This window comes from Ceratosolen solmsi, unplaced genomic scaffold, assembly GCF_000503995.2.
Source record: "Ceratosolen solmsi marchali unplaced genomic scaffold, CerSol_1.0 scaffold43, whole genome shotgun sequence".
In the NCBI taxonomy this organism is placed as follows: Eukaryota; Metazoa; Arthropoda; class Insecta; order Hymenoptera; family Agaonidae; genus Ceratosolen; species Ceratosolen solmsi.
The window spans coordinates 1,975,002-1,991,898 of NW_011948431.1; the positions used below are offsets into that span (position 1 = coordinate 1,975,002).

The 16,897-nt window shown below is 41.8% G+C and overlaps 1 protein-coding gene across 1 annotated transcript in view; it reads right to left on the minus strand.

Annotated features, from left to right (window-relative positions):
* The window catches only part of N (neurogenic locus Notch protein), a 370,307-nt gene that overhangs the window by 55,792 nt on the left and 297,618 nt on the right, over nt 1–16,897 (minus strand). The gene's annotated exons all lie outside the window — the stretch shown is intronic.

The following is a 16,897-nucleotide window of genomic DNA, read 5'->3' on the forward strand; positions in this document are numbered from 1 at the left end:
TCGGAACTATCGACACTTTTACAAAAGCACTACGCAATATACAATATAAACAAAATCAATAATCTTATATGTAATATTCACTCTGCCATCGTCTTAATACGACGTTACTGCTAATGTCTTATTTATGCTTATTGATTAGCAATTAATATTAACTGGAAATTCGTCGGCTTTTTGAATTCATTCGCGTATATTAATTGAGGATATTAAAACGAATTCGGGAACATAATCTAGTCGAATTCGTTGCGTGTCTCACTCTCACACGTATCGGCTTACTCCTTTTTTCGCCCATTTACGAAGCGACAGCCGCGAAATGAAGAGTTTTAGAGCGGTTATGTGGTGGTTATTGGTGGTGGTAGTGGTGGTGGTGGTGGTGGTGGTGGTAGTGATGCGATGATGGTGTATCGCGTGCTCCGTGCACTCGTTGCTATAACGGTGAAGCTCAGGAAGGGACGAAGCGTCTTTAGGGTCTCGCTTTAACGGGCCAATTATCCTCGTGTTTTACTTTTCCTGCTTCAACCCTCTGCCGTTTGCCGCCTCATCTTCTTTTGGGGAGATTTTTTGCGTTATTAAGAGCGAGGAAGCGGGATATTCAGTTTCTCATTGATGATTGCTTGTTAAGCGCGAAATGCCAAAGGAAGCAGATCAAATCCGACTATGCAAAAGGTCGCGGGTGATGTAATTTTTGCGATTTACTTTGTCTTAATAAAAACAGAATTAAAGAGAGAGAGAGAGAGAGAGAGAGAGAGAGAGATAGAGAGAGAGAGAGAAGGAAACAAAAGAAGAAAAAAACGTTTAAACTAAGAGTATGTATTTCATTAAATCATTGCACAGGCCACAAATTGTAGGGAAAAATTGTGCGAGTGATGAACTAGTTATCAAGCATTACAAGTTACGAATGTGTGATACGACTATTTGAAATATAAATTTTGAATAATCGGCAGAAAAGAATTTTCTCATTAGAATATATCTATAATATATATATATATATATATATATATATATATAATTTTAATTTACTTCAATATAAATTTCGTTTCAAATTAATAATCAAACGCGTACTTTCATTAAAGTCCCATAAAATATTTGATGCCTGGCTCACAATGAAAAAAAAAAAAAAAAAAAAAAAAGGAAAATAAAAAAAAATCAAGCAACTTTTAGTATTAGTCGTTCCGACATTATCAATACACCACAAGAGCGAAACCTGTTCTAACTCGTTTCGGTTAGCCAACGATAAAAATTTCTTTAAAAAAAAAAGAAACAAAACGACTAAAATCAAAATTAGGCAAAAAAGAGAAAGAAAAGTAAAATATCACGAGTCGTATTTCGTTTATGCATACTCTCGAAGAGTGAGTGTAAGATTTTAAGATACGGTATGCTCGAACCGTACCTACAACCATTATTAACGTAACAAAAGCTTTCGTTGAGTAATTATAGAAACGTGCATTTGAGCGTGGGTGGCTAGTTTTGATTAGTATCGAATTTTATTGGCCCGATAATTGTTCTGCTCGATTTTATACTAAGATTGATTTTTCCCCGGCTATAATCGTTTTTTTTTTCTTTCTTTTCTATAATAGGTCACGAGTAAAGTGAATAACAATAACAACAATCGTAATAAGTAATGTCAACAATAGCCACGACGACGACGACGACGACGACGACAACGACAACGACAATAACAATTATAATGATAATAACGATGATAACAGTAGTAAACTATTAACAGTTAATAGTAGTACTTAGGATAGTTAACCATTTTTATTTTACTATTTAGTTCCGTCACTTTGTTTTTTTATTCGTTTCAGTATTAAATTTAAATATTAGGCGAAGGAAAAGTCTTGCGCTATGTCTAGCTGCGAGAAATGTTGCGGGTAACTCTTAATGTATAAACTACTTGCAATTCAATTTTACGCAACTGTAATAATATCTTAAATGTATTCTATAAAACGTTATACCGATAATTGTAAGAGCTCGTTTTACAGTTAAATACTTTACGGTAATAGTACAGATCATAATTATCATTAGAGACTTTATAAAGATATGGAATTATAGATTTTTATGTATTTCCTTCCAAACATAACTTTCTATGAAATTAAAATGGAGGTTTTGTATTTTTATGTAAGACTCGGAGCCTATCCACACAGGTAATTCTTATCAAGATTCAAATTTAAATGACTATCGAACCAACGGAATTTCTCCTTTTCTAGCAAACAAAATCATTTTCCAAATTTGCGGACAAAAACCAACCCCGAGTCTTATTGAGGATAGGGAAGTGATTGAGCGTTGGACACGCCAACTTGAATGCAACCCTTTGCCGTGACAAAAAAGAAAATATCGAAAGCGAGAATAAGAGCTGTTAGGCGAGTATAAAATAAAGGTGCTCGAGAAAAATAAAAGAGGTAAACCGGAACGAGGGACGGCAGCGAGAAAACGGGAGGAACCACCGACGAAGCATCGCTTGCATTTTAAATGCAAACTCGCGCCGTGTCGAATCTCCTGTGGCCGGTGCGTTCTCACTCACTCACTCACTCACTCTCTCACAGACACACGCACGCACGCACGCACGCACGCACGCACGCACGCACGCACGCACGCACACACTCTTTTCCTACTCCTTTGTGTCGTCGTCTTTTCGCCTTTCGCTTGGCCCCGCGCGCATTATGTTTTATGCGGCGCACCAATCTTTTCGATCCTTTGAAATATTTAGTTTTGTTTTATTTGCGATTAGCGCGGAATGTTCGTTTGTATGGAAAGGCCAATTTTATAGCTTTGCCTATTGCAATTGTGAGCCCTGGACGGCGGCCCTACGACTCCTCAAGGACTCTTTAGGCCATTGTATCGGCTGAGGCGTGGTAATATCGCCGCAATGGCATCTCCTTGATGCAATCTAAATTCATTGGACTTAGAGTGCTACTTTTCACGCTTTAACACGCAAAGTCGTACAATTGAAGAATTCCAAAAATTTTGTTATCCCTACGATGCACGTTTGTTTTTTCCACGTGTCGCGCACTTAATTAAGTATTTTTGACTTTAAAACATATTATAAGCAGCTGGTGTGTGTGTGTGTGTGTGTGTGTGTGTGTGTGTGTGTGTAAAATATTTTAAGAAATCTTCATTAGTTGTGGAAAGATGAAAGTAAAATAAAGATGTAATATAATTATTTTACCGTCGAATATTTGCATAAAAGATTAAAACTGATAAGAATTTTTATAATATAACGTACAAGAGAGGCCGATCATAAAATCATGTACAAATATGCAGTAGAGAAGAAAAGCAACGTATTCGAAGATCAATATTGAACAGGAAGTAATTAAACGCCATATGTACTTCGATAGTCTCGATATACATTGCGCGAAGAAACATTAATCATTGGAATAATGTGGAAAGGAATGTAGGTGTACGTGTGTAGGTTATACGTGCTGACAAGCTCCGACTCTGATGTAGTTTACTTAACCATTCGATTTATGAAACCCTCGTGTAAGAATCACATAAACAATTAAATTTTAATGCTCATATTTTTAATGTTACGGTGTCAATAAAAAGAATTTTTCAAAGTCTTTACCGGCACATTGATAAACAAAAGCTATTGTTTGTATTAATAATTGATATATTACATGGAGAAAAAATATTTGATTTTGTATATATATATATATATATATATATATATATATATAAAGAAAGAGAGAGAGAGAGAGAGAGAGAGAAAGATGTTTATATATTTTTTCGAATCCATTAAATATTCGTAAAATAGTTATTTGCAAAATTCAAGCACTGGAATTTAACCACAAAAAATACTTATGTCATCCTCTAGATAAATCGTATCAACACTTTTCGCGCGATATTTCAGCATTAGAATATAAGAAAAATTTGTAAAAATGTCCTTTATCTAAACTAAAACATTTTTAAGGACTGCTAATGGCCTGAGGTCACTAAAGCTGCTTTGTCAGAAAATCGAGAGGTCTGGTCCAATATATAATATACAATATACTTTAACGCATTACATTCGGTTTTGTTTATTTGTTAAAAAAAAAAAAAAAAAAAAGAAAGAACAAAAGACGATAAAAAAAAAGTGCCAAAGAAGCAGATCATTTGAAATAAAGTCGAAATAGCAAAGGAAAAGTAGGTCACTTTAAATAAATTCCAAAAAGCCAAAGGACAGTCGGTATTTCACGATAGGGTAGACAAAAAGGATGCCTCGGTCGCGAATTAGAAAACGAGATCGGGGACTTCCGAGAAGCGATCCTTCCGAGCACTAGACGCCTTTTTGCCTCGGCCTTAGGACGACGCGAACGACGTCGGGCGTCGTCGCGCGCAAGCGACCGCACGACAAAAAGAAAATAATATATATATTGCAACGACGCTTGCCGCCTACCCCGATTACAAATGATAGCAAAAACACGTAATTGAAATCCCGCACCATATAGAAAGTCAAGTCGGACGACCTTCCACGCGATTCGTCGCGCGCTCGCGCTTTATTTTCCTTGGGCAAATCTTTATTTATACACGACGACGGGTGGAAAGAAAAAGCCGGGGAAATAAGGGCTTGTAAATTCGGCGCAAAAAATTCTCTCTCTGTTTCTCTCTCTGTCTGTCTGTCTGTCTGTCTCTCTCTCTCTCTCTCTCTCTCTCTCTCTCTCTCTCTCTCTCTCTGTGTGTGTGTGTGAGCGTCCGTGTCCTTGTAGTGCGTGTGCGCGCGGGCATCTATAAATGCAGATGCGTATATAGGTTGATATATGGGCCGAGTTGCTGTTAGCGACGTACGCGAGTCAAAATGAAAAAGGTGCGCGTGGGGCGGTTAATTGCGCCGAGGTCTTTCCATTTATGGCCATCGGGTGGCAACGAGCGAAGTTTGGCTCAAAGCTTGCCCATAATTAAAAAGTAAACTGGCTAACAAGCTGAACCCCTCTCCCTCCACCCAATCGGGGAGGAGCTTTCGATTATTGCGGAGAATACGTAACCCCGGAGGATCTGGATGCCATGTGCGGCGAACCTTTTCGGGATATGCGAGCGCGCGCCAATTCCGCTGCGCTCGAGCTCATCTTGTCGAGAATAATTGAAAATTAGAAAGCAATTTTATTGGGGGGCAGCCGAATCGGAGACCCTCGGCATGCTTTCTTATTGCCGTGATGGCCGTAGGTTGTAGCGGGTGGGGTGGGATGGGATGGGGTGGGGGGGGCGATTTTTTTTCACATTCGAATTGCTTGGTTATTAATGAGCTTACGCACGGCACATTAGCAGGCAACAATGTTTTGCTTTTTATATCGAAGAGACTGAAAAAAATTTCTAGTCTACCTTCTCTTGGACGGTTCTTTTAACGCTCGTTTTAACAAATCGACAAAATCTTTCGTTGTTAAAATGTTTTTGAAAAGCTATTCCTGTTTAGTATTGCCCCGTAAATTCAGCTGTTGGAAAAAGATGTGTATATATATATATATGTTTTTTTTTCTTTTCTTTTCTTTTTCAATCAAAAATTACGATACTCGAACGAGATTTTTAATATAAAGTTGAATGTGCATCTTAATTTTATAAATGGAGGGCAAACGAGTAGAAAAAATTAATTGGAATACAAGCAATCAAATGGTCGTTTCTTACATTACTTAAATTTTTTACCTTGTCACGTTAAAATTATCTCGTTGATTTCCTTCGCTATCGAAATTTATCAAATTGCTCGTGGCATAAACATCACAATTGATTTGAACTTACGAGCAAGCAAATCTAAAGGTCGCGGTTAGTTTAATAAATCATGTAATTATCATTTTAATTTACAATTATATATGTAACGATTAGATTAAAGCAATAGATAAGGTGAAACGTAATGAGTTAGTAAATCAAATGTTTATAATCGAAAAATCTGTAATTTTGCACGTATGAAATGGGGATATAATATATTCTGCACTCGTCCAATACATAACAGGAAATTTTTCTCAATATTTACAATGATTTTTATGGTAAAAATACAATTTTAATTGATTTGAAAGATTGAGAGTTATTTTGATTAAAAAAAAAGATGTTGATTTAATTATTATCGATTTCTGTGTAAAGTTTCAAGCGACCCGGGACGCTATTCCTTTGTTAATGAGCGAGCAAGATAATGGAAGAGTGACTTTTCTCGTTCCTACTCTAACTACTTGTCTAGATGTTAGTCTTCTTTTTCTCATTCGCTGTGATGATGCAAGAAGTTGATCTACGATAGACTTTCCTTATATAAGGCATTTTTCTCATTCATCGATCGAAGAGTTAAAAATACGAATTATAGCTTTTTAGCAATAGCTGCGTAAACTTCATAAATCTTCTATTAAATAAACATTGTCCTATGTAAGTATTGGCTCTTAACGATATTTTATTAACTTAAGCCTATTTTAACACACGGACACACGCTCGCACGCATATAAAAATAACGTCATAAGTCAAAAGAAAAAAAGAGAGAGAAAAAACAAACAATTTCCCTCTACCGCATCTGTTTCAAGCAATGAAATCTTAACGCGCACTTTCTCTTATATAAATACTACCCGCTATCTTATTGTTCGCTACTTAATTAGCTAATTACAATGATTCTTTATTAACCAAATTTCATTAAAGCGTTGAATAATTCCTTTGGAGGATTTGCGCCCGGACACAAAGCGTTCATCGGCCCCTAAAGCACGACAATTCCCTTGGTGAAAACAACTAATTTTAAATTGCACAACTGGTCCATGAGCTCGGCCGCTCGGTCGCTCGGTCGCTCGGTCGCTCGGTTCACGCATGCAAATACGGCTTTTAAAAGCCGAAAAAAGTCAGTCTTTCTTCTCGGCCTCTTACTTTAAATAAAGTCTATAGAATCGCAGGTCTTTTCTAAAGATATGTTTTCTTTTTTTTTTTTTCTCTTTTTTTTTTCTTTTTCTTTCTTTTAAATTGCAATTGTGGGAGTAATTGGTTAATGGGTGGCCTAGAAAGTCCGACGCTCCCTCTGGACTTTATAGTCTCGGAAATCGAATAGGCGGGAACTCGCGTCGTTGGAATTGCGAAATTGCAAAAGTTGCGAATAAGCGGTATCCTTATCGTAAATCCGGAGTTTGCTCGCCGTGACAGTTTAGCGGGTGGTGGATCGGCATAAGCTTGGAAAGTGTTGCTCGTTCAACCGTCGACTTAATGACTCGACACAAATGAGTTTGATCCGCGAACTAAATCCGATTAAATAACGGCGCACATAAATACTAGAAGGCTAGAAAGCATGGGAAAGTAGAGAATTTTAAGTGCAAAGCTCGTTGAAAATTATTGAAAACGAGTTTCCAATCGCATCTGATCGCCCGTCTACTTGGAAACCTTATCGTTCTCCGCTCTACCTATAAGAGGATTTCTTCCCTACCAATAAACGCCAATAATCTTTGAATATCTCGCGAAAAATTGCCGAAAATAAAGAAAAAAGCAAAAAAGCAAAAGAAACAAAACAGAGAAAAAAAAAAACAAAAACAAAAAAAACAAAAGACGTTCAAAGGATGAAAGGGAGACGAGTGCAAACAAAGACTATATGCAAACGGACACACGGTATATTTATTTTTTATTTAAGGGCAGGCTACGCCACAATGCCATACCTATATTCGAGTGTGTGAGTAGCCGGGCGGAGGGGTTGGCGGGAGGGATAGCGGGAGAGGGGACGGAGTTAGGAGGTCGGGTGGGTGGGGTGGGGGGTGGGGATAGTCTATAAAGTCCGCGGTCATCGCCAGACACATTGTCCTGTCGTGGGATGTTATTTATCTCGGGACACGGGGTTTCCTTCGCCCTTGCGTATAAGTGTGCGGCGCCATTATATGGGTATAGGCCCGTGCGAGTCGATTGCGTCGATTCGCCCAAGTCGAGGATAAGACGGGGAAATCGAAGTGCGGAGCGTAAGAAGGCGGGAACATAAAAAAAAAAAAAAAAAAAAAAAAAAAAAAGGAAGGAAACAAAATTTATACGAAAAACGATGGCGAAGTAATGTAGCGAGGAGAATCTTAAGGATGTGCTCGTTGTTCCGAGTGTCGGCTCTTAATTTACCAGGATTTTCAATACTTTTGAACAATAGTGGAGCCGCGCTTTTCTTTCTATCTCAATGACGAATAATCGGCGAATTGGATTATTTAATTAAATGTTCGCACTCGCTTCTCATCCCACTATGACACTTTTACACACAAAAATCATGCCGTCCTCAATTAAGAAGCCTGGAATTACATTAAGTTGGGCTCGATCGCTGATTGATAAAAATGTCAATGTGTCCTATAAATCATATCTGCTGCTTCGAATGCGACATATGCGACGCGAAACATAATTATTAAGTAGCAATGTCCGCGTGCACTTATAATGAAAGCGTCTGGGCTCTTGAGAAATCGCCCATGATTATTTAAAATTCTGACCTTTTTTTGGTAGAAGCCGAGCGTCGCATACTTGGGACGAAGTTAGAGGGGAAAAAACCCCGAGAGGACGACCTACGGGATTATCGTGGAGAAAAGCTGGGCGAGCTGGGAGTGGAAAAAAAGACGAAGTAGATTGTAAACGTGAGCGGGCTAAGTAAAAAGTCAGGGCGATACAAGTTTGCCCGTAAAAACGAAGCACGAGAAGACTCGAAGTAGTAATAGAGTCGGGTCGGGGGAGGCAAAGACGCGCGACGCGCGTACGTACGTACGTACAAACATATATGGGAGTTGGACGGCACGGAGGGAGGTGCATTGTAAGACGAAACCGCGGCGCGTATAAATGGCGTGCCGTGCATTGAAAGGATAGCCTCCCCCGCCGCCGCCGCCGCCGCCGCCACCACCACTACACCTCCTTCTGCTCCTTTAGCTCATTTTTGCGCTAAACGGTCGACGTTTCCGTCGCCATTTTCTGCGGCGGCGAGCCTTTGTGTCGCTTTGCATGCCCGTAGTCTAATGTATGCGCGCGCCGGTTTACACGACAATCCCCCCCCCCCCCTCCTCCTCCTCCTCCTCCTCCTCCTTCTACTCCTCACCATCCCCCTCCTATTTCCTCCCTCGCCCCGTCACCGCCAAATCGGCCACCTAGCCGTAGCCTCAACCCCCACCCACTTCAACCTCGCCCGCCCAGGAATACGCGGCTGATTCGAGTGCTTCTTTTGTCTCGCGTTTCTCGCGACCAGAAGAGAGAAAGTGCCTGCTGACTCTCCCTCGGCGTTTTAATTTGAATTCCCCTACGCGGAGCGAGAAAATTAAATGTTCGCGCACTTTACGCCGTCTGACGTCTAGGCGAGCGTCTCCTTGGCATGTTGAAATAGCCGCATTATTTCATCGAACTCATCGGCCTTCGATGCGAGGATGCTCGGCCCTCTGGAATGTACTTGGTTATTTTACCTTTTGTCGCGAAATTTGTCTAGATGGGCGCGGCAGGGGGAGGAGGAGGGAAGAAGCCCAGTCTCGATAATGGCGAAGAGGACGGAAGAACGTTGGAGCCGATGATTTTTGTCTCGGATAGAAGCTCTTGGATATCATGCTGGGCGCATTTTATCCTGTTGTCGTGTTCGGCTTACGAATGCCTAGAATATCCTTATTCTCCTTTTCCGAATAAAATATTCGTAGTTTCGAATTTCAAATTTGTAAAGTGATAGGCACACATGGCACACGAGCCCCGTGATATGTCGTAGAACCAATGATACGATATGATTTAATTAATAATAATATCGGAATTCGCCGGAAATGCTGAGTTGCTTTTGTTACGCTATTTATTTCTCGTTTGACCAAATTATTCGTACGGCCATTAAAATTGACACGGGCAAACGCAAGCCAATCTTCTTTTCTTTTTATCGAAAACATCGTCGCTCAGCTCGGCTCTATTTGCCGTTAAAATACAATTACAATGCTACCTCACTTAAAACCGTGATAAATAAATAAAAAAAAAAAAAGAAAATCAAAACATTCTTTTTTTCTTCAAAAATTTAAAATTAATAGAAAGCTCGTAAGGCGGCTTTGAAAAGCTTTGGGCGATAGTTGCGAGCGCACAAAATTAATGGCTCGTACAATAAGCTTGATAATGCTCTGCTTCGTTATATTATTTCTCTGAAATTTTAGTAGTGCCCATTAATTGCAATCGTTAAGAGGAATGAACATTACGCAGGAAAGTATTACACGGAACGCGGTCTCGTAAAAATTTTTCGAGCTACGTGCTCGAGATTCCTATTCGTGAAAGCATTAAGATCGTCATCGTACTCACACAAGCTACGTACGTGAAGGTACTTGTTCAAAAGTACCTTTGCTCATGAAAGTATGAGAGCAAGAAAGGTTCGAAATGTTAAAAACGTCCGCGCTTGTCTCGAATCTATCTGTGAACATTATCCCGCCGCCATGTAATAGGTGAAGTTATTCCGTATATGTTCCAAAAATTTGGATACGTGTAAAACCTCGCGCGCGCCCTTTCTCCTCTATCGGACCAAATAAAATGAAGAAGAGCTTGAGAATTTTTTAAAATTAACGTGAGCGCCCTTTATGCTCCAGACTTTCTGCGATGCGATCATCGTATGATCTGACGGCGCGCTGAAGCTGTGGAGGCTCGATCGTTGCACTCAGTTTGTATAAACGAAGATGCCAAGCTTTAATAATAAGCTGAGAATGCAGTAAGCGCATAAGGATTTCCTCCCCCCCCCCTCCTCTCTCTATCTATCCATCTATCTTTCTTTCTTCTTTCACTGTTTTAATTTGACCGTGATTCCGAAATGTTAATTAGCTTTAGAACTTCAACATTGACTCGTGCTTTCCTACATTATTATTTTAGCGTTGTGACACATAAATCCGAATGGCTCAGCGACAAATGAATAATTTAACGAGGGTCCAGAAAAAAGCTTCCTGGAAATAAGCGTTATTTCAAACTATAAATTTCGTAATCTGCTTGTACATCCCGAAGGCAGAGGTGAAAAAAGAACGCGCGAAAAAAATAAAAGTCCCGAGAATAAAGGGTTGAGAAAAGGTTGCGAAACGTTAAAGGCGAGGGAAGGGGAGGATGCACTTTTGCTCGCGCGACACAATTTGAGAGTCACAGTGGATGGTAGGTAGATAAAAAGAGCAAGAGAAAAATAAAAGTAGAAGCTAAGTGCATATAAAAGAGAAAAAGCTCGCGCACGGCTACGTAAAGGGTTTCGAGGGAGCGAGGAGCCGAACACATACACTCGTACAAAGATAGTTAGATCGAGCAAGATAAAGCGAATGAGAAGACTTGCGAGAAAAGATCATCAGAGATAAGAACGTACATATACACATACGCGCGCGCGCGGGAGGATGCTGCAGCGGGGACTTAGTGGCAGGAGAAGAGGCGTGTATAGGGTAATGCCGATAAGGATCTTTCTCGGTCGAGTAGTGTCTAGGCGACGGAGGACGTGGGAGGAGGGGGATGACGGGGTGGTTCGAGGGTGGTGAGGGCGGTGGAGGAGAAGAAAGAGTAAGCACACGAGAGTATTGAAGGCTGTACATATTTATGGTAAGAAGGTAATTTCATGCCCTCGATGCACTCGGGCGTACGTGCGTACGTGCGCGGATATACACAAGGGGATGGTGAGTGTGTATTGGATGGGGGGTGGGGGGGGGGGGGGGGGGGGGGGGGGGGGGGGAAGCACACAAGTAAACGCTTTACGAAGGACAACGAGGAAGTCTCTCCACTTTTTCCCCCTCCGCTTAATCCGCTTCGAAGTATACATACCAGACATGGACGTCACGTGATATTGAATCTTTCTCCGCTTTGCATTTGCCCCCATTTTTTCTCTCTTCCTTTTAAATTTATAATACTCCCATTGTAGATGGTTATAGGAAGCCCGAAGAAAGAAAAAAACATGTTTTGCCTTGCTCGAAATACATATAAAATTTCATTTACCGTTTTACATTCGCGTACGCCTTATCAGCGCACGACTATAATTGCCACTGATAAATAGAAAGCGAGGGTTTCGACACGACCGAACTCGACAGTCTCATTATTAGCATGGAAAGTACTTTAACAAAATACAAAAAGATTATGCAAAATTTATTTTCATCCAATCTATTGACTATTCTATATATGTTTTTTTTTTTTTTTTTTTTCCCCAACAATTAAGCTCATTTTTTGCTTTTTGCCCCGATGGAGAAGAAAATCTCGTATCTCGATGTCATAACACAATGCAATAGAAAGAGCATAAGCGCTACGATATAACATAAAAAATGTCCACGTGAAATTCATATTTTTTTAAGGCTGTAATAATGTAATCCCTCGATGTAATATATTTTCCCATGTTCGGTTGTCTAGAAAACGGCACATGCAGCGACGCGCGATAAGCATCGGCTGGACTCGATATTTTTCCCGCGGCAACAATGGCAATGAGAAAAAAGTCGTCCATTTAGAAAGCCACGCTATGGTCCTCCAAGTGCGCTTGGTCGACGGGCGCCAATGGAGTAGGAGGCGGAGGAGGAGGTGGAGGAGGGGCGGAACGGAGGAGTGTGAGCGTTGAAAATCAGCTACGGGGGACACTGCACCGGGAAAAAAAAGAACGTAGACTACGTAGATACGCGGGGGCGGCCATTGTCCTTGCCGCGGACAATGCAAGGCTGATGCCGACTTCTACGGGATAGTCAGACCCCGATCTCCATCTCCAGCCATATTTCATGCGATCCGCGAACGGAAGCCGAGAGAACTCGCGCCACGTTGATCATCCGCTCTCACAATGCATTTGGATATTCACGAGTTTATCGGCGACGCTCGCGCCTATGAAGATATCTCGTATGCGCGCGAGGTGGTTGGACTCACGGATTTACCGATTCACGGAACACCTTCCCCACTCTCGAGCTACCGATGAACTCTTGTTTCAATTGGCAAAGATGCTGCGCCAGTGTACCAGAGCAGAATAGCGCAGCGAGTGGCCAATGTCTGACGGAGAGGTGAAATCGAGATTAGCGCCGATGGCCTTGTTCTAACGCGATTAATACCACCAATAATAATTCATGGACACTCGACAAGCCGAGCACACTCTATGCACAATCATTAAACGGCCGTACATTCAAATTCGTCCGTTTAATCCATTATGATTATTAAACACCGCTTTAACTCCCCCCCCCGCCCGGCTCCCAATTCATTACCAATGTATCACTTTTAATGCACTGGGCGTATGTGTGTGGGTGTGGGTATGGGTACGAGGGCGCACGTGCGCCCCGAGACACGTGAGTGTCGGGTGAAGCGGTGATGTCGTGTCGCGCAGACTTCAAAAATATGTCGCTGCGCGAATATTCGATTTATAAAAATGAGAAAAGTCAAGAATTACGATAACGAGTGGCTTTATATGGGTTTAATATATCATTTAATATATGCCCTCGCATAAATCAAATATTTCAAATTCAAAATGTAAATTGAGTTTTCTTCTCGGCGTGTCGTTCATTCATCTGGCAAGTTTTTTTTTATGAAACTTTAATATTAAACGCAAGAAGGATCAAATGTATGTAAGATTTAATATTTTATATTTTTGAATTTTCTCAAGTTTATTTGAGCGAAGACGACGCAGGCTTGTAATATAACTCGAGAACATTATAAACCGTTAAATTTTAATTGATTTGTAATGCATTCAAATCTGCGCAAGGACTTGCCAGTAATCTTTATTATACTGTCAAGATTTTTTGTGCATTTTAGTGCAAGGATTTCGCAATATCCTTCAGTAAATATATATCGCTTCTGGATTGCCGTTTAAAAGGTGCCCCCGTAGTCCATGTCCTTGCTTCGGGACAGGTAGACAGGACTCGTATGTCGTGAATTGAAGACTCTTGGTACATACATACATACACGCGCGCCCGCGCAGATACACACGGAGTAGTACCCACCAATAATGGAATAGAAAATAGATCATCCGTAACCCGGTTGCACATACGGAGTCATCCACTCTCGGTCGCGCACACCTGCACGTCTTCCGTCGTCCCCGAGAATGTCAAGAGTGAGCAAAAGAATAATATCCCCTTTGCCCGGAGCTCTCGCGGTCATTTAATCTCAGATCCTTTTACGCGGGCTATATTGAGTTGGTAAAAAAAGAGGGAAGAGAGGATACCGAATAATTCGCGAGGAAGCTACGCAAGATCTTGCTTCTTTATACTTTTTCGTAAGTCGATCGTGCCCCGAAACTTTTTTGAAACGCTCCTTTCAAATTTCTTGATGCAATCCATCGTTTTATCCTAACGCGCTAACACGTGGATGCACAGCAGATACGAAACGTATATTAAGCGAATGTTTTTCTCTCGTTAAGGAATACGATAATCTTATACAGCGTCACAACATTGTTCGTACTTGCGCAATCGCGAACTTTGTAATGATCCACCAATACATGCCTCGAGGAGTGATTTATTAAGGTATTTCGGAAGTTTGCGCCGTAAATATTGTAACGTTACTTGACCGTCGCCCGGCCATTGGCTGCCGCCACTAACGACTAACGACCATCGCGAGGAGTGATTATATTTGGTTTCCGGCTGCGTCGGAATCACTCCTATCGCAATCGATAAGAGCAAGAATAACCGTAGAATAATCGTGTCAAATGTTTTGGTTCTTATTCGCCTATCATGAAAAATGCATGAAATTTCGTTGATAAACCAAATCTTCGTGACCTTAACAAAGGAGTCCAGCGGAACGGCCGAGGAGCCGAGATATTTCCCTGAGGTGTTAAAGGAAGAACGGATGCTGCAATGAAATACGAGGAATATGTATGGACGCATCGGGGCGATCGAGAGCCGAAAATCGGGAGGATGAACATCGGCGGGAGTATTTGTAAAAAATGAAAGAAGAAAAGGAGAAAGAATTGAAGGGGAAGAGAGAGAGAGAGAGAGAGAAAGAGAGAGAGAGAGAGAGAGATGCGAATCAAGAAGAGTGGGTATAGAACAAACGTGGAAGGGATAAGATATGATAATGATATTCGAGAAATATGAGACCGAGACCGAAGATCCAATGCTCTCTCTCTCTCTCTCTCTCTCTCTCTCTGTCTCTATCCCAATCTCACTCGGTATAGTCGACAATATTTGTAACACAATATAGATACTCGAGTTCTTCCTCACGCTCACTTACCGATTGGCCGAGTCATCATCTACGAATCCTTTTCACGGACATTTTCTCTAAATTAGCTGACATTTATAATTTCCGAAATTAATAATTTCTACTTTATAAATTTACAGGTTCCAATTTCGATTCTCCATTATTCTCGTACTTTTCACACTCAATTATTAATACTTCCATCTACGCGAATAAAATCACTTCCTCTTGATTACGTAAGACAAAATCGAAAGTCGCATAAAAACTTTAAACAATAATATCGACGGCTACCGAGAAATATTATCGACTTGATTATTCATTGAATTTGTCATCACATCGTTTACCGCTAATTTTTATCACAAAATCGCTAAAATTTACCAAACGTCCCCAAACTAAAGCAAAGACGAATTGACGTTCGTTATGAACTATGTATCTGCTTGAAAATAAATTCCTACAGATCAAGGTTACTTTATCGTTAACCGGCGGCAGAAATGTTATTTATCATACGCGAAAGAAAGCCACCTTCATTTTTCACGAGCCGCAGTCGAGGGAGTGAGCAAGAGCGATACGGGGAAAGTCGGCTAATTCACTCTCGGTGACTCTGCCATACGCGACGTTGCTAAAATGCCGACACCGTCGTCGCGATAATTAATGCCGACGACCTCGAGGACGTCCTTACCGAGCTTAATATTATTTCGCTTGTCGTACCACGGGGATGCATCTTCGCATATATATATATATATATATATATATATATATACACTTATGTACACATATATATTCCGTGAAGCTGGGCGGCATTTTTTGCCGGAGGAACAATTGAAGGCAAAAATCTTGGAACCGGTGTTTTTCGAGTCGAGTCGCGCGCGGGTCCATCGTGATTTTTGGACGACAACCATTCTCTCCTCTCTCTCTCTCTCTCTCTCTCTCTCTCTCTTTCTCTGTCTCTCTCTATCCTCCCTATCTCCTCCTCCAACTCATTGTCCACCATCACAAACCTCCAGCCATTACGTCGTGTTAGTAACATTCTGACGGACGAGATTTCCCGTGGAGAGCGCGTGGCTCGGAGCTGACGAACCTCAAAAGCAGGTACGACGATTAGCTGGAGAATCTGAGCAACGATACGAGCTGCGATCGACGTAGCTGGCAACAAGCAAGAAATAAAGAAACGACGAAACATCCCCGGAGACACGGGCCGTCGAAATCCAACAACGGGGAACGAGTGGGTTTAACGAGCGCCACCGTTGGCCCTATCCCTCGTCCGTCGGGGCTCGTTCACGAGGCGAGCGGCGACCGCGGCCTCGCACAAAAGGATACGACGTAACGACGCCGCGCGAACGGCCGACAATTAAAGCGATCTCCTCCTCCTCCCCGTCCCACCCCGTCCCGCCCCGCCCCACGCACCCTCACCACCATATCGCCACGGCCACGACCGGACGCCTCGGCTCCTCGGCCTCGTGCAGCTCCTCTACCCGGTCCAGAATCACGAGGGGAGCAGTGGCGCAAGAGGCGGGGCGAGCAAACTAGTTTCACCGGACGCGAACGACTCATATCGGGGGCAAAGCCACAGCTCGTCATCTCCTGAGAATTTACCGGCGACACCGGTGTTTTTCTCCTCCTCGCAGTCGTCGATCGCTCCTTTCCGCAGCTTGCGAGCCCGCTCGTAACTTTTAATCGGGCAGCCGAATTCATTTACCGAGGTTAAGGATATTGCTGTAATTGCTAAAGCCTACGAGGACGACATAGACGTACTCTCGTTGACATTGACTAATGACTTTAAGTTGCAGGGTTTTTCATGGCAATGGCATTCGGCCTTCCTCTCTTTTAATTGTCGAGAGCCCGCAGTGGCTGTTGTACCATAATCAAAGTGCTGATCTCGAGATCAGCCTAAAAACTGGGGGGGGGGGGGGGGAATGAGGGGGGC